Here is a 22,161-nt window from a genome sequence, read left to right as displayed (position 1 = left end):
GTTTGTAAATGTCAGCAATATGTGCTTTTAGTACTGCTTACCTCTTTTCCCTATCCTGTGAACCTCCCCACTACATCTTCTTGGCACCATTAATCTTCCTAATGTTTTTTGAACAGAATATTAGAACATAGGATAGAGAACATAGAAAACCTACAGCACAATACAGGCCCTTCAGCCCACAAAGTTGCACCAAACATGTCCTTACCCTAGAACTACCTAGGCTTACCTATAGCCCTCTATTTTTCTAAGCTCCATGTATGTATCCAGGAGCCACTTAAAAGACCCTATTGTTTTTGCCACCACCACCGCCAGCAGCCCATTCCATGCACTCATCACTCTCTGCAAAAAAAACTTACCCCTGACATCTCCTCTGTACCTATTCCCCAGCACCTTAAAACCATGCTCTAGTGCTAGCCATTTTACCCCTGGGGAAAAGCCTCTGATTAGCCACACGATCAATGCCTCTCATTACCTTGTACACCTCTATCAGGTCACCTCTCATCCTCTGTCGGTCCAAGGAGAAAAGGCTGAGTTCACTCAACCTATACTCCTAAGGCATGCTCCCCAATCCAGGCAACATCCTTGTAAATCTCCTCTGCACCCTTTCTATGGTTTCCACATCCTTCCTGTAATGAGGTGACCAGAATTGAGCACAATACTCCAAGTGGGGTCTGACCAGGTCCTATATAGCTGCAACATTACCTCTCGGCTCTTAAACGTAATCCAACAGTTGATGAAGGCCAATGCACCGTATGCCTTCTTAACCACAGAGTCAACCTGTGTAGCAGCTTTGAGTGTCCTATGGACTCGGACCCCAAGATCCCTCTGATCCTCTTTATAACCTTCTAGATCTCTATCATTACCTAGTTTTTTGAACCTTTTATAAGCTTTTCATTTATTCTTGACTAGATTTTCAACACCCTTTGTACACCATGGTTCCTGTACTCTACCATCTTTTCCCTGTCTCATTGGAACCATATAAATCATATAAACCATATAACAATTACAGCACAGAAACAGGCCATCTCGGCCCTTCTAGTCCATGCTGAACGCTTGCTCCCACCTAGTCCCACTGACCCGCACTCAGCCCATAACCCTCCATTCCTTTCCTGGCCATATATCTATCCAATTTTACTTCAAATGACAATACCGAACCTGCCTCTACCACTTCTACTGGAAGCTCATTCCACACAACTATCACTCTCTGAGTAAAGAAATTCCCCCTCATGTTACCCTTAAACTTCTGCCCCTTAACTTTCAACTCATGTCCTCTTGTTTTAATCTCCCCTACTCTCAATGGAAAAAGCCTATCCACGTCAACTCTATCTATCCTCCTCATAATTTTAAATACCTCTATCAAGTCCCCCCTCAACCTTCTATGCTCCAAAGAATAAAGACCTAACTTGTTCAATCTTTTCCTGTAACTTAGATGCTGAAACCTAGGTAACATTCTAGTAAATCTTCTCTGTACTCTCTCTATTTTGTTGACATCTTTCCTATAATTCAGTCACCAGAACTGAACACAGAACTCCAAATTCGGCCTTATCAATGCCTTGTACAATTTTAACATTACATCCCAACTCCTATACTCAATGCTCTAATTTATAAAGGCCAGCATGCCAAAAGCTTTCTTCACCACCCTATCCACATGAGATTCCACCTTCAGGGAACTATGCATCATTATTCCTAGATCACTCTGTTCTACTGCATTCTTCAATACCCTACCATTTACCATGTATGCCCTATTTGGATTATTCCTACCAAAATGTAGCACCTCACACTTATCAACATTAAACTCCATCTGCCATCGTTCCGCCCACTCTTCTAACTGGCCTAAATCTCTCTGCAAACTTTGAAAACCTACTTCATTATCCACAACGCCACCTACCTTAGTATCATCTGCATACTTACTAATCCAATTTACCACCCCATCATCCAGATCATTAATGTATATGACAAACAACATTGGACCCAGTACAGATCCCTGAGGCACACCACTAGTCACCAGCCTCCAACCTGACAAACAGCTATCCACCACTACTCTCTGGCATCTCCCATCCAGCCACTGTTGAATCCATTTTACTACTTCAATATTAATGCCTTACAATTGAACCTTCCTAACTAACCTTCTGTGTGGAACCTTGTCAAAGGCCTTACTGAAGTCCATATCTACAACATCCACTGCTTTACCCTTGTCAACTTTCCTCATAATCTCTTCAAAAAATTCAATAAGATTTGTCAAACATGACCTTCCACGCACAAATCCATGTTGACTGTTCCTAATCAGACCCTGTCTATGCAGAACGCCACGCAAATATCCCCTGAACATTTGCCACATTTCTGCCATACATTTCCCTGAGAACATGTTTCCAATTTATGCTTCCAAGTTCCTGCCTGATAGCTTCATATTTCCCCTTACTCTAATTAAACACTTTACGAATTTGTCTGTTCCTATCCCTCTTCAATGCTATGGGAAAGGAGACAGAATTGTGTTATCTTATGATAACTCATCTGTATTGCACAGATGTACAGTGACAGATATATACCCATCAGTACTGTAATCCCATGCTTAGCTGTTGTGGTTAATACCTCAAATGTATCTTTAAATATCAAAAGTTGAAGGGGTTCGAAAGAGGGTGAAGAAGTGCACCAGCAGCATTTTTCCAATATTTTTTCAACAGACTGCAATCATTGCAAAAGGTCATCAGTTGGGGAGCTTGTGTGAGGTTTAAAAAGAGCCTGGGGCCTTTCGAACATTTTGGCAGGCTGCAACCATGGCGGTTTTGGGCCAATAAAAAGAAGTGGTATATAAGTGGACCGGCCATTGTGGGAGTGGGCCAGTGTTAGAGTGCTCAACAGGCTTGGGTGAGAATAGATGCGGACTAGAATTTAACTTGAGCCATAACAAATGTAGGCAAGATGGTAGTTCAGGCAATGGAATTCTCCTCCGGTGAGATGTAGGATTTCAGAGTCTCTGATGACTACATCTGGAGCAAGTCCACCCAACTTCAGCTTCTGACTGACAAGGTCAAAGAACTGGAGCTGGAGCTGTATATACTCAGGATGATCTGGGAGGCCAAAAACCTCATAGATGAGACTTTCACTCAGGTGGTAAAACCCAGACTGCAGGCTTCAGATAGTAGATGGGTGACCACCAGGAGAAGAGATAGGAGGAAGCAGTCAGCGCAGGGTTGCCCTGTGATCATTCCCCTCAGCAACAAGTATACCCCTTTGGATCCAGCAATGCAGTCATATAACAGCAGTCTGAACAGCAGTGGTCTGAGTATACATCCCTGGGGAGTACCAGTGCTCAGCTAGAGATGTTTCTGCCATCATGGACTCACCATGGCTTTTCTGTCAAGTTGTCCAGGATTCATTTACAGAGAGAAGTACTGAGACTCAACAAGGGCAGTTTACCCACCAGCTTCTGAGTTATCATCATATGGAATGCTGGGCTGAAGTCAATAAATTGATTCTTGGCAAATGAAGCACTGTTTTCCAGCTGGACAGGACAGAGTGGAGTGCAGAGGTGATGGCATCAACAGTGGACTGGTTTGAGTGATAAGCAGACTGGAAAAGGGCCAATGTAGCAAGACTATGGCATTTAATGTGATCTCTCATCGGATGCTCAATGCACTTCATTATTGTTGAGTTCAGTGCCACTGGATGATAGTGGGTTGAGGCATGTTACTATTGCCTTCTTGGGTGTCGGGATGATGGTAGCTTTCTTGAAGCCTGAGGGGACGGTGGACTGTTCCACAAAGATATTGAAGGTTAACTCTGGAACCTCAGTTAACCGAATTGCACAATCCCTCAGCACTTGACCAGGTATTTAATCAGGCCCCACAGCTTTATATGGGTTGACCCTGGTTAGGGTCTTCCTCACATCAGTGCCTGCTGCTTGAGTGGGGAAGGAAGGGGGGGGGGGCTTCCTTGCTGGCACATCATTCAGAACATCAAATCGAGTGTCAAAGATATTCAGCCTGTCAGGAATTGGCAGAGATTTGCACACCAGGATATCTTTTAGAGAATGCTAATTAGACTGTGGCCTAAATGGTGGACACCATGGTCATCCGGGTGAACTTGGTCAAAGAGCTTTTTTTCCATACAATATTACTTATTGCTAAATACAGTACACTGAACTTTCTTAATGTGCATTTGGACAGCAGCTATTAGTTTCAAGGTTATGATCTCCCTCTCAATGGAGAAAAATTATAAACAGATGTACAGAACAATTTCCCCCAATTTTACAAAGTTAAAATCAAGAGCAATATAGGAATAGAGTGAGGTGGAGGATTAATGCGTGGCTGAGGGATTGGAGCAGGGGGCAGGGATTCAGATTTCTGGATCATTGGGACCTCTTTTGAGGCAGGTGTGATCTGTACAAAAAGGGTGGGTTGCACTTGAATCCCAGAAGGACCAATATCCTGGCGGGGAGGTTTGCTAAGGCTTTTGGGGAGAGATTAAACTAGAATTGCTGGGGGGTGGGAACTGAACTGATGTGACGGAGGAAAGGGAGGTTGGTTCACAAAGAGAGAAAGCTTGGAGACAGTGCGAAAGGGAGGATAGACAGGTGATAGAGAAGGGATGCGCTCAGACCGATGGTTTGAGATGTGTCGATTTTAATGCGAGGCATATTATGAACAAAGCGAATGAGCTTAGAGCGTGGATCAGCACTTGGAGCTATGATGTTGTGGCCATTACAGATGCAGGGGTAGGAATGGCTACTTCAAGTGACAGGCTTCAAATGTTTCAGAAAGGCCAGGGAGGGAGGCAAAAGAGTTGGGGGTGTGGCACTGTTGATCAGAGATAGTGTCATGGCTGCAGAAAAGGAGGAGGTCATGGAGGAGTTGTCCACAGAGTCCCTGTGGGTGGAAGTTAGGAATAAGAAGGGGTCAATAACTCTTCTGGGTGTTTTTTACAGACCATCCAATACTGTAGTAACAGGGACATCGAGAAGCAGAGAAGGAAACAGATTCTGGAAAAGTGTAATAATAACAGGGTTGCTGTGATGGAGTTTATTAGGTGTGTTCAGGAAGGTTTCTTGACACAATATGTGGATAAGCCTACAAGGCTGTACTTGATCTAGTATTGGGAAATGAACCTGGTCAGGTGACAGGTCTCTCAGTGGGAGAGCATTTTAGAGATAGTGATCACAATCCTATCTCCTTTATCATAGCGTTGGAGAGGGAAAGGAACAGACAAGTTAGGGAAATGTTTAATTGGATTAAGGGGATATATGAGGCTATCAGGCATGAACTTGGAAGCATAAATTGGAAACAGATGTTCTCAAGGAAATGTACGGACGAAATATGGCAAATGTTCAGGGGATATTTGTGTGGGGTTTTGCATAGGTACGTTCCAATGAGTCAGCATGGCTTTGTCAAAGGCAGGTCGTGCCTTACTAGCTTGATTGAATTTTATAAGGGTATGACTAAGCTCATTGATGAAGGAAGAGCAGTAGATGGAGTGTATATGGATTTCAGCAAGGCATTTGATGAGGTATCCCACGCAAGGCTTATTGAGAAAGTAAGGAGGCATGGGATCCATGGGGACATTGCCTTGTGGATCCAGAACTGGCTTGCCCACAGAAGGCAAAGAGTGGTTGTAGACAGGTCATATTCTGCATGGACATTGGTGACCAGTGGTGTGCCTCAGGGATCTTTTCTGGGACCTCTTTTCGTCATTTTTATAAATGACCTGGATGAGGAAGTGGATGGGTTAGTAAATTTGCTGATGACACAAAGGTTGTGGGTGTTGTGGATAGAGTGGAGGACTGTCAGAGGTGACAGCGGGACATCAATAGGATGCAAAACTGGGCTGAGAAGTGGCAGATGGAGTTCAACCCAGATAAGTGTGAGGTGGTTCATTTTGGTAGGTCAAATATGATGGCAGAATATAGTATTAATGGTAAGACTCTTGACAGTGTGAAGGATCAGAGGGATCTTGGGGTCTGAGTCTATAGGATGCTCAAAGCAGCTGCGCAGGTTGACTGTGTGGTTAAGAAGGCATATGGTATATTGTCCTTCATCAACTGTGGGATTCAGTTCAAGAGCTGAGAGGTAATGTTACAGCTGTATAGGACCCTGGTCAGAGTACTGTGCTCACTTGGAGTACTGTGCTCAGTTCTGGTCACCTCACTGCAAGAAGGATGTGGAAACCATAGAAAGGGTGCAGAGGAGATTTACAAGGATGTTGCCTGGGTTGGGGAGCATGCCTTAAGAGAAGAGGTTGAGTGAACTCGGGCTTTTCTCCTTGGAGTGGAGGAGGATGAGAGGTGACCTGATAGAGGTGTATAAGATGATGAGATGCATTGATTGTGCGGATAGTCAGAGACTTTTTCCCAGGGCTGAAATGGCTAGCATGAGAGAGCACAGTTTTAAGGGTTAAGTTTTTTTTTTACACTGAGCGAGGTGAGTGCGTGGAATGGGCTGCTGGCGACGGTGGTGGAGGTAGATATGATAGGGTCTTTTAAGAGACTCCTGGACAGGTACATGGAGCTTAGAAAAATGGAAGGCTGTGGGTAACCCTAGGTAATTTCTAAAGTAAGTATATGTTCGGCACAGCATTGTGGGCCGAAGGGCCTGTATTGTGCCGTAGTTTATCGATGTTGCTTTGTTTCTATAAAATCTGGATGGTGAGGACAGATTTGTTTCTGTACAACAAACAGTCCATCACTGGTAAATTCAGATTTTGCAGTAGCATTATCAGGAACTCAGAGTTGTTTCCCTTCCAGTAGATGGTAACTTCTCTCAAAGTACTAACTTTGCTCTGTCCTCCCTTCCAGATTTTGTTTTTGTTAGGCAAGTAAATAAGGGATTTCCAGATAAAGTTGATGCTACCAATTGGAAATTATTGGGGGTGAACTGAAATGAAATTATCTAGTTTCCCGATTAAAAGTAATGATAAATCCCTCAGGAGGAAGATGTGAACAATTAGCCTTTAAAATAATGTTTTTATCTGTTTTTTTCCTAATGATCTATAATGTTGCTTTTAGAATTTATATGAAAATGTAATTGTACACGTTTTGAGGAAGGCGTTGCTTTTAAAAGAAGATCAACCAGATTTCAGGAATAAGTAACTTTCTTTTAAGATTTCTTCCTTTTCCCTTAACTGTGGCTTTCTCTCCACAATCGTTGACAGGACTCTCAACCATAATTAATTTCTGTTCCCTTCTAACCAGAACAATAATAAAGTTTGCTTTGTCCTCACCTTCCATCCAATCAGCCTTCACATTCAATGGATGTTCCTTCATGATTTCTTTCACACTCATCAAGGTGCCATGAACACACACACCTTCTCTCTCCCTTTCAGCATTCCGAAGGGACTAGTTCTTCTGCTAGTCCCAGATTCACTTTTACATCTCCATCAAAACCCACCCTCCCTCCCAAGCAACAGTAGATGAAGAACCAGTAATTTAACTTCTTTTCTTCTCATCATCCAAGGACCCAACAATTCTTCAAGATGAAGTCATAATACCCTTGCACATCCTTCAACTTACTGCACTGCTTTTGGTGATTATGATGTGGTCTTACATTGGGGAAACCAAAAACAAATATATAACTGATCTGCAGATCAATCAGTCCATAGGGGTGAGCTTCAAATTGCCTCTCACATTAATTCTCTATCCCATTCCCACTCAGACATGCTTTTTGGCTTCTTACATGGTTCCTAATGTAACTTTGAGAACTAGCATCTTATCCATCACAACCCAATAACTTCAGATAATAAATGTGTCAGGACTGTCCAGATATGCCTCGAGGTCAATAAAATATTATGTAAGTCTGTTTTTCAATTTCCACAGACACTGTCTGACCAACTGGGTATTTATTAGCATTTTATTTCATTTCCGTTTCCCGATTTCCAGTGGCTGTAGTGCTCTCTATCTCATGGTTCTGACATCATGCTTTTTCCTTTGTCCTCATTTATCTGTTTATTTGCATCTTTCCAGACAAATTAGCTACGTCTTTACCACCTTCTCTTAACCAACACCACCTGAATTTCCATCATTTAGTGTCTCCTGATTTCCAGCTTATGGAAATTCACCTTGTTCTCTACAATCCAGCCTCAACTGTCTCAGCAGTTTAAAACATCCTTATTTTCTATTTGTTTCTCATAGCTCTAAAAGGAGAGCAAAATAATTTGAAACATTAACTTTGCTTCTCTCTTGACAGATGCTGCTCAGTGGGCAAAGTATTCTACCACTTTTTTCCCACTTAGCCTGTTTACATCTCTTTGCATGCCCCATTATGATGCTTGCTGATGGTAGCTGATGCCCCATTATGATGCTTGCTGATGGTAGCTGATGCCCCATTATGATGCTTGCTGATGCTAGCTGAAGCTCCATTATGATGCTTGCTGATGCTGGTTGATGCTCCATTATGATGCTTGCTGATGGTAGCTGATGCCCCATTATGATGCTTGCTGATGCTCCATTATGATGCTTGCTGATGGTAGCTGATGCCCCTTATGATGCTTGCTGATGCTAACTGATGCTCCAATATGATGCTTGCTGATGGTAGCTGATGCCCCATTATGATGCTTGCTGATGCTAACTGATGCTCCAATATGATGCTTGCTGATGGTAGCTGATGCCCCATTATGATGCTTGCTGATGCTAGCTGATGCTCCATTATGATGCTAGCTGATGCTCCATTATGATGCTTGCTGATGGTAGCTGATGCCCCTTATGATGCTTGCTGATGCTAACTGATGCTCCAATATGATGCTTGCTGATGGTAGCTGATGCCCCATTATGATGTTTCCTGATGCTCCATTATGATGCTTGCTGATGGTAGCTGATTCCCCATTATGATGCTTGCTGATGGTAGCTGTTGCCCCATTATGATGCTTGTGGCACCACATTTGCAATAGGTTTGCAATCAGAAAATGAGGTTCCTGTACATTAACCAATCCTATACACATACTAATTCATTACACCCAGCCCTGCAAGCCTTTAGGTGATATAGCCACATTTATTCTAACAATCTAGAGTGCCACAACAACAATTACATACTCAATGTCAGCAAGACCAAAGTGCTGATTATTGACTTCAGGAGGAGGAAACCGAAAGACTATGAGCCAATCCTCATTGGAGGATCAGAAATACAGTAGGTCAGCAACTTTAAATTCCTTGGTATCACCATTTCAGAGGATGTCCTGAGTCCAGCACACAAGAATGATTATGAGAAAAGCACGCTAGCATCTCTACTTTCTTAGAAGTTGTATTTTGTACAGATTTTGGTTCATCTGTTATAGGAAAAATGCAGTTAAACTGTACAGAGTGGAGAAAAGATTTATGAAGGCATTGCCAGAGCTATAGTGGCTGAATTTTCAGGAGAGGCTGGCCAGGCTAAGCCTTTATTCTCAAGAATATAGAAGGAAGGGTGACCCTAGAAGAGTACAGCACAGTACAGGCTGTTAGACCCATGAGTTCCTCCAGCGTGTTGCTTTGTCCCCAGCATCTCCAGAGTATTTTGTGTTTAGACCCATGATGTTGGGCTGATCTTTTACAATAATCCAAAATCAATCTAATCCTTCCCTCCCATATAGCTCTCCTTTTACTTTTAATTTATGTGGTCCTAAGAGTCTTTTAAATGTCCATAATGTATCTACTTCTACATCTAATGAGGTAAACAGAAACAGACTGGGTACGCTCTGAGTACAAGGGGAAATGGGAGGTGTGGAAACAGTACTACAGGACAGTCCCCTCGTTATGAGAGACTTCCATTCCTGAGAACTGTTCATAACCCAGTAGATTGAAAAGGAATAAAAACATTGTGGGAGAGATCAGAGAAATATGCTATGACGGAGAATGGGTAGGTACTCACCCAGCTGGTGCCAATTTCCAATGTTCAGCCCACCTCCACAGGTACCTATCCAAGTGCTTCTTAAACGATACTATTGTGCCTGCCTCAGCCACTTCCTCTGATAGCTCAAGCCACATAATCACCACCCTCTTGGTCAAAAAGTTGCCCCTCAGGACCCCTTTTGATCTTTTCCCTTCTCATTCTAAATCTATCTCTTCTAGTTTTGGGGAAAGTCCATTACCATCCCCTTCATCTATGCCTTCTGTAATGTTAACACTTCTGTGCCTATTTCTCTCAGACACTGTTGGGGGCACATGATCTACCAGGGTAAAGCTGGCACTGAGTCTAGTTCTGTGGCTCAGAAAGGAAGGAGGGAGAAGAGGAAAGGAGTGATGATAGATGATTCAATAGTTTGGAGAACAAACAGGAGATTCTGTGGATGTGAAAGAGACTCCTAGATGGTATGTTTCCTCCCAGGTGCCAAGGTCAGGGATGTCTCAAATCACGTCCACTACATTTTAAAGGGGACATTGAGCGGCTAGAAGTCACGTAGTGAGGAAGCTAAAAAGCACAACCTCAAGGGTGGTAATCTTCAGATTGCTGCCTGTGCCACATGCCAGTGAGGTATAAATAGGATGATATGGCAGACAAATAAATATATGACTGAAGAATTGGTGCAGGGGCCATGGTTTTAGTTTTGTGGATCACTGGGATCTCTTCTGGGGAAGATATGACCTAAACAAAAGGGAGAGTTACCTTGAACTTAAGGGGGACCAATGCCCTTGCAGGCAGATTTTCTGGAGCTGCTGGGGAGGATTTAAATAGTTTGGCATTGGAATGGGAACCAGACTGATAGATCAGAGCATGAGGAATTTGATGCAAAGGGAGATGCAATGTATAGAGATACAGCGAGGAAGGACAGGCAATGGATAAGGTAGGCAGTTGGAGGGTTGAAATGTGCCTACTTTTAAGTCACCAGGATCAGATGGGTACATGGCAGAGTGGTACAAAGAATTCAAAAATGAGTGAATTCCTGTTTTACTCCCCACACTGAACTGGGCTCTTAAAAAGGCACAAATGCCACCCAGTTGGAAGGAAGTGATAATCTCAGCTATACTGAAAGAAGGCAAGGATAAAATGGAATGTGGGTCATTTAGACCAATATCCGTTCTTAATGTAGATTATAGGTTATTTACCTCCATCATGGCCAAACAATTAGAGGAGTTTCTACCCATACTGATAGGTAATGATCAGACAGGTTTTATACGACAGCACCAGAATCAAGACAATATACGAAGGACTCTTCACATTATGGATCATATACAAAAAAATAAAATCAAAGCAATAGTGATAAGTGTGGACGCTGAAAAAGCATTTGATTCAGTTAATTGGAATTTTCTTTACAGAGTTTAACAAAGATTTGATTTCCAAGACACAATTATTAAAACTATACAGACACTATATGACAATCCTACTGCTAGGATTAAAATCAATGGATATTTATCAAATAGTCTTACCCTAGAAAGGGGCACGAGACAGGGTTGTGCATGGTCACCACTACTCTTTGCGTTATATCTAGAATCATTAGCTCAATACATCAGACAAAATGAAGATATCAGGGGAATTACTATTAAAGGGACGGAGCATAAATTGGCTTGTTATGCGGATGACACTTTGATCCATCTAGGGCAACCAACATACTCTTTACCTAAATTGATGCAATCCTTTGAACAATATGGTCAATTATCAGGATACAAGATCAACATAGATAAAACCAAATTACTTTCATATTACTATAGCCCACCAAGAGAAATTGAAAGTAGGTATCCCTGGGCATGGCACATAGAGTCTTTCAAATATTTGCCATCATTATGCCAAAAGATTTGGCAAAATTATCAGAATGTAATTATCAGCCTTTATATAAAAAATTAAGGAAGATGTGGCAAGATGGAACCTGATTCCTTTTTTCAGCCTCAGTTCAAGGATTGAGTCTATTAAAATGAATATACTGCCCAGAATGTTATATCTCTTTCAGACCCTACCAATAGAGATTAATCAAAATCAATTCAATGAATGGAACAAGATGCTATCAAGGTATATTTGGCAGGGTAAAAGGCCTAGGGTTTGTCTCAAAACTTTGCAATTAGCAAAGGAAAAGGGGGGGATGGGGCCTACCTTCTCTTAGAGATTATTATTTTGCAGCACAGTTGAGAGCTGTGATATGTTGGTGTAACTCATCATATGACGCTCAATGGAAAAACATTGAGGAGCGGGTACTTCCCATCCCCATACAAGCAATTTTGGCTGATAACAACCTGCAAAGGTACATAAATACTATTGGTAACCCATGGGTGAAATTGACTCTTAAAATATGGAAAACTACTATAAAAGAATATAATCTAGAGGGAGATATTGCAATTCTTAAATGGTGTGCATATGACTCAGATTTTACACCAAATAAATTGGATGCTAGATTTAAGGACTGGACAGCTAAAGGAGTAACAGGTCTTTGCAACATAATGAAAGAAGGAACACTGTTCAGTTTTGAAATGCTTAAAGAGAAACACTTATTAGAAAAACAAGATTTTTATCGGTATTTCCAGATGCGACAATATGTTAATAAGATGTTTAAAAATGTAAACCAAGGCAAATACATGCTTGATAGAGCTCTTTAGAAAAGCATATAATTCAGATAATGGTAGTAGAATCATTTCAAGCATGTATAAGGGGTTGTCAAATCTTAAAACACATTCAACTTCACACATTAAAACAAAATGGGAGAAGGAAGGAGGGATAATTATATCTGAGGAAGAATGGACAACAATATGGAGATATCAATGGAAGTGTACCAGTTCACAGAAATGGAGGGAGTTTGGATGGAAAAACTTGAAAAGATATTTTATTACACTCTCTCAGAAATCCCATTATGATAGTAACCTCCCAGTTTGCTGGAGAAATTGTGGAAATCAAAATGCAAATCATTATCATATTTTTGGGACTGCCCTGTTATCAAAAACTATTGGAGGGGGATACATAATGCCCTACAAGACATCTTTAAATGTGAAATACCCTTAGAGAGTAAGACCATATGTTTTGGATATAAACTTCAAGAATGGTTGAAAAGAGATAAATATTTAATGAATCTACTGTTGGTGGCTGGTAAAAAGACTCTTACTAGGAAATGGTTATCACAGGAGAGCCCAACTTTAAATACATGGATGGAAATTACAATAGACATATACAAAATGGAGAAGATAACAGCATCTGTCAACCATAAGCTGGAACAATTTGATTCATACCTGGGAAAATGGTTTAACTACATAATGCCTCATAGGCCTGATTTTATTCTCACAAATCAATGAATTGGTTGTAAAAAAAAAAGATCACTCCCTACTTGTACATAGTTCTTTCCTTTTGCTTGTTTTTTCTTTCCACTTTTCTATAAGTGTATAAATACTTTTTGGAGATTTGTGATATATATGTACAATGTCTGAAATACATCTTATGGAAATATTTGTTTGATGATGAACTTTAATAAAAAAATAAATTACAAAAAAAAAGAAATGTGCCTGCTTTAATAAGAACAAGAGTGAAGAACTTAGAGCATGGATCAGTACGTGGAATTATGACATTGTGACCATTACAGAGACTTGGCTGTCGCAAGGGCAGGAATGGCTGCTGGATGATCTGCTGTTTAGATGTTTCAGAAGGGACGGGAATGGAGGTGGGGGAACAGCATTGCTAATGAGAGATGGTTTCACAACTATAGAAAGGGAGGACATAGTGAAGGGATTGTCTACTGAGTCAGTGCAAGTAGAAGTCAAAAAGAGGGAGTAATCACTTTATTGGGGATATTCTATAGACCCCTCCCCAACAGCAACAGAGATATTGAGGTGTAGATAATGAGACAGAGTTGAGAAAGGTACAAATATAATAGGTTTGTTGTCATGGTTGACTTCAATTTCCCTAATATTGACTGTAATTCCTTAGTTTCAAATGTTTAGACAGAACAGAATTTGCTAAGAAAGGATTCATGACACAATGTGTGAACAGGCGAACTAGAGGAAAGGCCATACTGGATCTAGCACTAGGCAACAAACCTTGTTAGATGAAAGATTTCTTGGTGGATGAGCATTTTAGAGACAGTGACCACTCTAGTAGTGAGAACTCTCTGACCTCTAGCATAGTCTTGGACAGAGGAGCAAATGTTATGGGAAAGTATTCAGCTGGGGGAGGGTGAATAATGATGCTATCAGGCCGGAACTTGGGAATGTAAATTGGGAACAGATGTGCTCAAGGAAATGCACAATGGAATTGTGGAGGTTGTTAAGGGAGCACTTGCATGGGGTTCTGGATTGGTTAATCCATTGAGGCAGGGGAAAGATGTAGGATGAAGGAACCATGGTTGATAAAGGAAGTGGGGCATCTAAGGAAGAGGAAAAAGAAAGCATCCTTGAGGTTTAGGAGGCAAAGATCAGACAGAGGTTTTGCGAGTTATAAGATAGCCAGGAAGAAGTTTACGAGATGATTTGGGAGGGCTAAAAGGGGACAAGAGAAGGCTTTGGTGAATAGATTAAGGAAACCCAAGGCATTCTCCACATTGGTGAAGAGTAAAAGGATGGCTCGAATGAGGATAGAACCATTCAGGGATAAAACATGTGCCTGGAGTCAGGAGGTAGATGACGTCTCTTAATAAATACTTTACTTCAATATTCCCAGTGAACAGGACCTTGATGAATTGAGGTCAGTGCTGAACATGTTAATATTGTCACCTGGTTCGGATGTGGCCCAAATGCGGAGTGAGAGACACTGAAATGGGTCAATAGTTCACAGACTTTAATGTGAACAGTGTTAAAGGGAAAAAGTATGATAAATGCTAGGCTAAATAGGGCCATTAACTAAAACTCTTAAATGGAAAATGAAGCCTACACTGCAGCTGAAAATAACAACTAAATATTAAACAAAAACCACTAGCCTTCAGAGTCAGTTGACTCAACAGTCCAATTTCTCAGGTAAGACCAAATGCAAACTGGCAGCAAAGCATTGCTCTGCCCAAGTCTCGACAAACACTATGACGGAATGAATGGAGTTAAATATTATCACAATGAAATAATTAGCTGACACATGCATATTCACGAGTGCAATTGCCATATCTGCTGTGGGGCCCCCCTCTCTAGGTGCACGTCTTGAGGCACCACAGACCGGTGTCTGCTGGAAGTCCCGGATGAGGGACTTGTCCAAGATGTCCTTCAGTGATGCTGGTAGATAAGTGCTATGGTGTGCACTGCCAATAATGGAGCCAAAGACTTCCATGTAGAGACAGAAACAAGAGCTTATACAGAGGTAGCTCGACCAAGTGACACCGTGAGATGAATCATTCTCAAAATGAGGACCCTCCAAACTGAGCTAAACCGGCATTTGCTTCAACAGTAACCATATAACCATATAACAATTACAGCACAGTAACAGGCCATCTCGGCCCTTCTAGTCCATGCCGAACACTTACTCTCACCTAGTCCCACCAACCTGAACTCAGCCCATAACCCTCCATTCCTTTCCTGTCCATATACCTATCCAATTTTACTTCAAATAACAATATCGAAACTGCCTCTACCACTTCTACTGGAAGCTCATTCCACACAGCTACCACTCTCTGAGTAAAGAAGTTCCCCCTCGTGTTACCCCTAAACTTTTGCCCCCTAACTCTCAACTCATGTCTTCTTGTTTGAATCTCCCCTGCTCTCAATGGAAAAGGCCTATCCCTGTCAACTCTATCAATCCCCCTCATAATTTAAATACCTCTGTCAAGCCCCCCTCAACCTTCTACGCTCCAAAGAATAAAGACCTAACTTGTTCAAGCTTTCTCTGTAACTTAGGTGCTGAAACCCAGGTAACATTCTAGTAAATCTCCTCTGTACTCTCTCTATTTTGTTGATATCTTTCCTATAATTCTGTGACCAGAACTGTACACAATACTCCAAATTTAGCCTCACCAATGCCTTGTACAATTTTAACATCACATCCCAACTCCTATACTCAATGCTCTGATTTATAAAGGTCAGCATACCAAAAGCTTTCTTCACCACCCTATCCACATGAGATTCCACCTTCAGGGAACTATGCACCATTATTCCAAGGTCACTCTGTTCTACTGCATTCCTCAATGCCCTACCATTTACCATGTATGTCCTATTTTGATTATTCCTACCAAAATGTAGCACCTCATACTAAAACTAACAGAATCCCTGACCCTATCAAAATAAACTTAAACTTAAGCAGAAAGCACCAGGAAACCGTGAGTTGCTCGAGAAAAACACAAGGAACTCTTAAATCATTAGTAACTGTTGTTAAGTAACAATTAACCAATTCAGGTGCTCTAACAGCCTCAGAGCTCAATGCTGTCTGATGCCCTGCACAGGCCTAATGCCCTCACTACAGGATCCCCTCCCAAAAGCTGGCACCTGATGGCCCAGGAAGACCTGAAAACTTATATCCAGGAATGACTCAGGAGACCTAGGGAACTTGGAAAGGAGGCATGGGGAACTCAAGAGGCAGGGAGACGGGGATCCAGAGAAACTGAGAGACCTTGGGAACTCGAGTGAGATCAAGAATCCTCTGGCTGGGCAGAAAGGGAGGCTTGGGAGTCGTCGAGGTGGGGAGGACATTGAAAAAACTCTAAACGCATTGAATATGCCTTGGAAACAATTGATTAAAAAAAACTTTGCAGACAGAGAGAAGTCCTTGGGAAACTTGAAACCTAGAGAAGGAGCCTTTTCAAATCTTGCTCGGTGTTTTACCTTTCACGATTTTTCCAGAGGCAATTAGGATATACTCTCAATTTTACAGATCAAGACAGCATCGACAGGTTTCTTTCATCGTTAAGCTAGCTGGTTCTCTGTGGATCTGTTCAATTTGCTACACAAAAGTTCAATTTTCCTAGTCTGTACCTTGACTTACATCAAGAAGTTAAAATACTCCTGATAGGGTTACTTTACTTGTGTACTTGCACACTCCAGCCAGGGGTCAGCTTTTGGAGTGCGGCTCTTCCAGAATTTACACTTTTGATCTGAATGATGATTTGTTGACTCAATTGATAGCAAGGTTAATAGTTCACAGAATTTAATGCGATCAGTGTTAAAGGGAAAAGAAAACAATAAACACTAGGCCAAACAGGACTGTTAACTAAAACTCTCAAATGGGAAATGAAGCCAACACTCGGCCAAAAAAGACCATCTAAATATAAAATAAATATCACTAGCCTTCAGGGTCAGTTGACTCGACAGTCCAATTTCTCAGGCAGGGCCGAATGCGAACAGGTAGTGAAGCGTTGCTGTGTTGTGTCCAAGTCTCTACAAACATTACGACGGAATGAATGGAGTTAAATACTATCAGAGTGAAATAATAATTAGCTGACACATGCATATTCACGAGTGCAATGCTAAATCTGTTGCGCTGCCGAATCCGTGGATGTGAGAAATATGCTGGAACTTGTCAAAGATAAGAAAGAGAAAGTGCTGGAGTTTTTGAAAAACATTAGGATAGATAAATCTGTGGAGCTGGATGGGATATACCCTAGCTTACTATGAGAAGCTCAGGAAAGGATTGCTGTGTGGTCATCTTTGTGTCCTCACTGGCTCAGGAGTAGTACCAAATGATTGGAGGGTGAATTATAGACCTGTGAGTCTTACATCATGGAGGGAAAACTATTGGAGAAGATTCTTAGAGACAGGATTTACGAGCATTTGGAGAAGCATGATCTGATTAGCACTTTGCGAAGGGAGGGTTATGCCTCACGAGCCCGATTGCTTTGAGGGAGTGACAAAACAAATTGATGAAGATAGAGTAGTGGATGTGGTGTATCTGGATTTTAACAGGCATTTGACAAAGTTCTCCACAGTAGGCTCATTCAGAAAGTCAGGAGGCATGGGATTCAGGGAACCTCCCCTGCATAGATTCGGAATTGGCTTGCCCACAGTAGGTAAAGGGTGGTAGTAGCTGAAGCAAAATCTCCTTGAAGGTGTGTGACTAGTGGTATTCCACAGGGATATGTTCTGGAATGTCTGTTCTTTGTGATTTTTATCAGTGACTCAGAAGTGGAAGGGTGGATTAGTAAGTTTGCAGATGATATGAAGGTTGGTGGTGTTGTGGATAGTGTAGAACAGGGGTTCACAGCCTTGGGTCCACAGACCCTTCGGTTAAAGTTAGGGATCCATGGTTTCAAAAAGGCTGAGAATCCCTCGTATAGAGTTGTCATAGGTTACAACAAAACATTGATAAAACTCAGAGTTAGGCTGTGAAGTGGCAGATGGAGTATGAAGGTTAAACGCGAACGCAAAGTACAAGATTAATGGCAGGATTCTTAGCAATGTGGAGGAACAGGGGGATCTTGGGGCTTCACGTCCATTGATCCCTCAAAGTTCCTGTGCAAGTTGGTAAGATGGTTAAGAAAGCGTATAGTTTGTTGGCCTTAATGAGTTGGGGTTTGAGTTCAAGAACAACAAGGTAATGTTGCAGTTCCATAAAACTCTCATTAGACCACACCTGGAGTATTGTCTTACCTCTAATAGTCTCTTAAACTACCACCAAGCTCAAGAGCAACTTCTATCTCACTTATCAGACTCTTGAATGAACTTCTTGTATGATGAAATGGACTCTTAGCCTGACGATATTTCTCATTACAACCTGGCCTTTTATCCTTTACCAGCACTACACTTTTGTTAGTTTACACTTTATTCTGCGTTGTTATTGTATACCTTGTTTTAGCTCAATGCACTGTGTAATGACTTCATCTGTACTAACAGTATGCAAGATGAGCTTTTCACTGCATTTTGGTGATGATAATAAACTGAAACAAAAAAAAAACCCTCAAAATTCTACAAAAGACTAATAGATGCAAGCCTGATTTTAGATAACCATGTAGAACCTGCTCAGTTATGATATTCTACGTGCATAATTACTGCTTTGGATTTCAGACTCATTTATCATATACACATCAAAACATACAGTGAAGTGGGTTGTTTGCGCTAACACCAACTCAACCTGAGAATGTGCTGCTGGCTGTTGCCACACACACTGGCACAAAATTAACATGCACACAAGATTCAACGTAACAACACTAACAGCAGAAAAAGTCCTTTCCACCCTCCCACCCACACAAACAAGACAGGCCTCCAACCCTAGTACTGACTGCCTCCCGAGTCCTTGGCCCCAGACTCTTAGGCTCGCAGACAATGGGCTTCCGCCTCCAGTCCTTGATCTGGACTCAGTTACAGACATCGGATCTCAACTTCTGAACTCTATCTCTAGTGTTGACCCCAGGACGCAAAGATCATGGGACTTTAAACTCCAAACCTCATGCCTCTTGTCTGCGCAGACATCTGACCCGAGGATTTGCTGACCGAGGGTCACCATCCCTCTTCCTCAGGGCCCTCCAATAATGGTTCGTGATCAAGAGGATCTTTGTCTTCATGCTCAATGCCTGACAACTCACCCTCTGTGGAACACTGGTCTTCAGTTGTGCAGTGCTCCTGTTTCGACTCCAGTTACTAGCTCCTGCCTCTGCATCTACTGCCCTTGATCTCTGACTCCGCAAAGTTAACAAAATTCACATTTCCCAGTGATAATAAACCTCATTCTGATTCTATTCCCCTTATCCTTGTCCCTAAACCCTAACCTGACTTCTAACGCTCTGTACTTTCCCTGTGAACCTGTACGTCTGAACCACAACCTCGACGGACATTGCAGCTCAGTATTATTTCAAACCAGACATTCCACTCATTCCAAATGTGACAATAATAAAACAATTTACCAACTCTAAATTTATCAGCCATATATATATATACAGAAAACAGCGCAGAGCCCTATGGTATATCAGGCTTCCAATCACAAAACCTTCAATAATGATTCTCTGCCTCTTATTACAATTTGTGAAATTGCCACTAACACACTATCACCTGTCAGCCTAATTTTATTCTCACCTTATTTATCCCTCTCATCCTCTTCACCCACCAACCCATCCTGCCCATCATCCCTTCTCTATCCGGTTCCACCTATCACCTAACAGCCCCTATATACCGGCAGTTATTTCTGTTTCTGACATGGGGTCTTGACAAGCAACATTGACACTTTTTGCCTTCACAGATGCTGCTTGACCCACTGAGTTGTTCCAGTGCTCTGCTCTTGTTAAAAAGAGAGAGTGGCAGGCCTCTGTAGAGCTAGGGCTGTCAGCCAATGGTGCTGTCTAGACACTTGGGAATAGTGGAGAGGTCTGAATTGGAGGGAACCTTGCAGGGTTATAGGTCTGGAGATGGTTGCAAAATGTGAGGAATGAAGGGGCCATAGAAGGATTTGAAAGCAAAAATAATAATTTCTATATGATACTTTTTCAGAATGGGGACAACTTATGTCACTGATTATTAGGAGCTGGAAAAAGGAGGAATAAATCCCAATCTTTACCCATTAATTTTAGCCTCTAATCATCAATTTTCTCTCTCCATCTCTCAGACTGATGCACAAAGTAACCAACAATTTACAAGACAATAGTGCAAACAGCCTTGAGCAATCAACAATTAGCAGAATGGTCACATGCACAAATATCAATAATCAAACTTAAATAAATATAAACACATTCACAGAACAAGAAGAGCAGGAAAGACCATTTAACAATGTTGTGCAGGGATGGTTAGGGTATTACACCCAAGTGAGCTTTGTTGAAAAGCTGGATAGCTACAGTAAAGAAGCTTTGGCAATGATATGTAACCCTGATGGTGATAGACTTGTAGCGTCTCCATGATGGCAACTTGGTGAATAGTTGACTGATAGGGTGGGTGGAGTCAGCAGTAATTTTTTCAGCTTTTTTTCTTTGCTCTGGCAATGAACAGTTCTTTTAATGTTGATAACTGACAGCCAATGATCTTCTCCGCTGAGTAGACCACTTGCTGCAACTTGGATTTGGACAGTGAGGAAGCAGCGGGAAACCAAATGGTGATAGAGGTGATTATAACACTTTCAATGATGGCTGAGGGAAAATTCATCAGGATACACCCTGAGATGTTAAGTTTCATCAGCTGGCATAGGAAGAACAATCTCTGGTGGGCTTTCCTAGTGATGAGCATTGTTCTAGGGACATGTTAGGCACCCACTCCCTGAATTTTTCCAGGGTATTCTTTAATGATACTAATTATTTTAATCTCCAATTTATCATTCAACTTTCAGCTTCTCACTTATTTTTGGTACATATCTGTCTACAAGAGTGAAAGCAAAGTATTTATTTAATGACTCAGACATTTCCTTATTCCTAGTTTCGTTGTCACTTGATTGCCTCTAAAGTAGTCATAGAGGACTACAGCATAGAAACAGGCTATTGAGCCCATCTACTCCATGCCAAACAGTTACTCTACCTAGTCCCATCAACCTGCTACTGGACCATAGCCCTCAATTCCCACCCCCCCCCATCCATATACTTATCCAATCTTCTCTTAATTTTTCCATTTGATCCTACATCCACCACTTCTGCTGGCAGCTCATTCAACACTTGCTCCACCTTCCAAATGAAGAAGCCCCACCCCATATATCCCTTAAACATTTCACCTTTCACCCTTAACCCATGACCTGTAGTACTAGTCTTTCCTAACCTTAGTGGAAAAAAGTCTGCTTGCATTTACTCTATCTGTACCCCTTATAATTTTGTATCATATTTCCCCTCATTCTCATATGCTCTAGAGAATAACATCCTAACCTATTCAACCTTTCCCTGTAAGTCAGGTAATCAACACCTGGCAAAATCCTTGTTAATGTTCTTTTACTCTTTCAATCCTTCCTGTAGGTAGTTGACCAGAGCTACGCACAATACTCCAAATTTGGCCTTATCAAAGTCTCCACATAGTATTCCAGCTCCTGTGATTAGTACTCTGATTTATGAAGGCTGATTTGCCAAGAACTCTTTGCAACCCTATCGAGCTGTGACACAACTTTGAAGGAATTATAGATCTGTATTCCCAGACCCCTTTGATCTACGTTCACTGTATGATCCCTACCCTGGATTGCCTCCCAAAGTGCAACACCTCACACTTGTCTGCATTAAATTCAATCTGCTGTTCTTTGGCCCATTTTACCAACTCGTCCAGATCTCACTCCAAGTTTTCCTCGCTCTTCACTATGCCCGGAATCCTGGTGTCAAACGCAAAGCTGCTGATCCAGTTTACCACATTATTATCCAAATCAATAATGTAGATGACAAACAATACCTTTATCTTTGCTCTCTTCTTCCTTTGTACAACAGTAGAGAAACCCTATCCCATTGTACCAGGCGATGGTGTAAATAATCATTTATATATTTCTAAGCTTACTCTTA

The sequence above is a fragment of the Hypanus sabinus genome, chromosome 7 (genome assembly GCF_030144855.1).
Source record: "Hypanus sabinus isolate sHypSab1 chromosome 7, sHypSab1.hap1, whole genome shotgun sequence".
Taxonomy (NCBI): Eukaryota; Metazoa; Chordata; class Chondrichthyes; order Myliobatiformes; family Dasyatidae; genus Hypanus; species Hypanus sabinus.
This window is presented reverse-complemented; position numbering follows the sequence as displayed.